Source organism: Cebus imitator, unplaced genomic scaffold, assembly GCF_001604975.1.
Source record: "Cebus imitator isolate Cc_AM_T3 unplaced genomic scaffold, Cebus_imitator-1.0 Scaffold499, whole genome shotgun sequence".
Taxonomy (NCBI): Eukaryota; Metazoa; Chordata; class Mammalia; order Primates; family Cebidae; genus Cebus; species Cebus imitator.
Window position 1 is genome coordinate 1058703 of NW_016107814.1, and position 3151 is coordinate 1061853.

General features: G+C 43.5%; 1 protein-coding gene across 6 annotated transcripts in view; it reads left to right on the top strand.

The window, feature by feature from the left end:
- RUFY2 (RUN and FYVE domain containing 2) overlaps positions 1-3151 on the top strand; it is a 48517-nt gene that overhangs the window by 33083 nt on the left and 12283 nt on the right. The window lies entirely within an intron of this gene.

The following is a 3151-nucleotide window of genomic DNA, read 5'->3' on the forward strand; positions in this document are numbered from 1 at the left end:
AGATGGGGTTTCACCATGATGGCTAGGCTGGTCTTGAACTCCTGACCTCAGGTGATCCACCCACCTCGGCCTCCCAAAGTGCTAGGATTACAGGCATGAGCCACCGCGCCTGGCATGGGCTCAAGTGATCTTTCTGCCCAAGCTTCCTGAGCAGCTAGGACTACAGGCATACACCACTATGCTTGGCTAATTTATTTTTCTCTTTTTTGTAGAGATGAGGGCTATGCTGTGTTGTCCAGTGTGGTCTTGAACTCCTAGTCTCAAGTGATCCTCCTGTCTTGGCCTCCCAAAGTGTGGGGATTATAGATGTGAGCCATGGCGCCTGGCTTGGCTCTTTTTTGTGTTTATTTCCTTTCTTTTTTCTTTCCTCTTGATTTTTCAGGTGTGTCTTACTTGGTAGTGGGAGCATTTTAATGGTGGCTGCTTTAAAATTCTTGGCAGATAATTCCACCATCTGGAACTATAATGTTAGCATTTGTTGATTGATTTCTCACCTAACTTGAGACCTTCCTGGGCCTTAGTATGACAGATGTTTTTCAGTCACATCCAGGATACTTTGGGTATAAGATAACTCTGGATTTTATATGTCGTTTTGGCAGTTCTCCACTGAAATCACACTAGTCGGGGGATGTGGACAGTAACCGTTTACATCAAATGGAGATGGAAGCCCAAGACCATCCCAGGTGGGATAGAGAAGGGTGCCTAGTAACTGCAGGGATTGAAATCTGAGCTTTCCGGTCAGCTTCCACTGATACTGTGGAGAAGGGGAGAGATGCCATGTTACTGTTGAATGGTAGTGGAAGTCCAGGCTCCCCTCTTGGTTTCTACCAAAACCTTCTTGGAGGAGAGAGGACCACTGGGTGGGGGTAATCTAGGCTCTCAATTGGCTTTCACTGATACTGTGGGGTGGTTAAGAAATATCTTGTTAGGCCGGGCATGGTGGCTCATGCCTGTAATCCCAGAACTTTGGGAGGCTGAGGCAGGTGGATCACCTGAGGTCAAGAGTTTGAAACCAGTCTGGCCAATGTGGTGAAACCCCATCTCTACTAAAAATACAAATTAGCCAGGTGAGTGCCTGTAATTAATAGTGGCGAGTGCCTGTAATCCCAGCTTCTAGGGAAGCTGAGGTGAGAGAATCACTTGAACCTGGTTACAGTGAGCCAAGATTGTGCCACTGTACTCCAGCCTGGGTGACAGAGTAAGACTCTGTCTCCCAAAAAAAAAGAAAAAGAAAAGAAATGCCTTGTTACTGATGCATAGGGATTCAAGTCCTGAGTTACTCATGTGAGTTCCATTGTTACCAGCGGGGTTGCTTGAGAGATACTTTGTTTTCTTTTTGTTTGTTTGTTTTTTTCCCTTAGATCCAGGGATAGATTGGATTAGTTTACTTCGTATTTTTTGAGAGGGAGTTTTCATTCTGTTGCCTAGGCTGGAGTGCAGTGGCACAATCTTGGCTCACTGCAACCTCTGCCTCCCAGGTTCAAGTGATTCTTGTGCCTCAGCCTCCTGAGTAGCTGGGATTACAGGCACACACCACCATGCCCGGCTAATTTTCTGTATTTTTTTCTTTTTCTTTTTTTTTTTTTATTGTACTTTAAGTTCTGGGGTACATGTGCAGATCTTGCAGGATTGTTGTAGAGGTACACACATACCATGGTGGTAATTTTTTGTATTTTTAGTGGAGACAAGGTTTCGTCATGTTGGCCAGGCTGCTCTCGAGCTCCTGACCTCAGGTGACCCATCTGTCTTGGCCTCCCAAACCACTGGGATTACAGGCATGAGCCACCGTGCCTGGCCCGGATTAGTTTACTTTCTATTGATATAGCTGAATACCTGAGACTGGGTAATTTAAAAAGGAAACAGGTTTATTTCTTACAGTTCCGGAATCTGGGAAATCCAACATTGGGTAGCCACATTTGGTCATCTTCTGGTGAGGGCTTTGTGCTGCATCATAACATGGCAGAAGGCATCACAGGGCAAAAGGGTACTGAGAGTTAAACTGGCTTTAATTTTTTATTTTTCTTATAGACGCATGGTCTCACGCTGTTACTCAGACTGTGTCTTGAACTCCTAGACTCAAGTGATCCTCCTGCTTTAGCCTCCCAAATGCTTCACACAGAAAGTGACTTCAGTGGGAATCAGTTGTTTTCTTGTGAACGTTGTAATGAAATAACATTAGTTGAAGAGATGCTGTTTAAATTTTAACTTTGTAGTAAAATAGTATTTATCAATAATTTGTAAATTCCATTTTGAGGTACACTTCTTGATCTGAATTATAAAATCTAAAATTTATTCCACTGGCAAATACATGGCTGTATGTGGAAATGCTAACTATGAGGAAATAAAAAATAAATATGAACACAATGCCTCACTTGTTATACCTACTTATGAGCAATAATCATGGAAGTGATTTGTGGGTTTTGTTTTAGTCACCTTGAAATGTGGAAATTCAACTATGTTTGCTTTGGCAGCTAGCGCCTGTTAGAATAATATAGTTTTGGTGGCAGGCCTATAGTCCCAGATGGTGAGAGGCTGAGGTGGAAACACTTGAGCCCAGGAGTTTGAGTCCATCCTAGAAATGTAGCAAGACTCTGTCTCAAAAAAAAAAAAAAAAAAAAAGAAGAATGCAGGAGTGCTTTCAGAACTGGCATTTCCAGGCAGTGTGGACTTTCCCCCAGTGCCTGCTTGGTCTTAGATCTTTCCTATAACTGGTCAGCTTCCAATAGTAATCTGCAAATTAGCACTCTGCAACTGCGCTTATTTTTCTGTTACTGAAGTTAAACTGATTTAGCAAATGCTGTAATTCTTATATTGGAATAATTCTTTTTGTTTGTTGTAAAATTTTTCACATGGCATAGAAGGGTAAGACAATTAGAACCTCACATTCCTTCTCTTAGTTCCATTCCCAACGTGTAACCAGTTTTAATATTGTGTATGCCTGGCCGGGCGCGGTGGCTCAAGCCTGTAATCCCAGCACTTTGGGAGGCCGAGGCGGGTGGATCACGAGGTCAAGAAATCGAGACTATCCTGGTCAACATGGTGAAACCCCGCCTCTACTAAAACTACAAAAAATTAGCTGGGCATGGTGGTGCGTGCCTGTAATCCCAGCTACTGAGGAGGCTGAGGCAGGAGAATTGCCTGAACCCGGGAG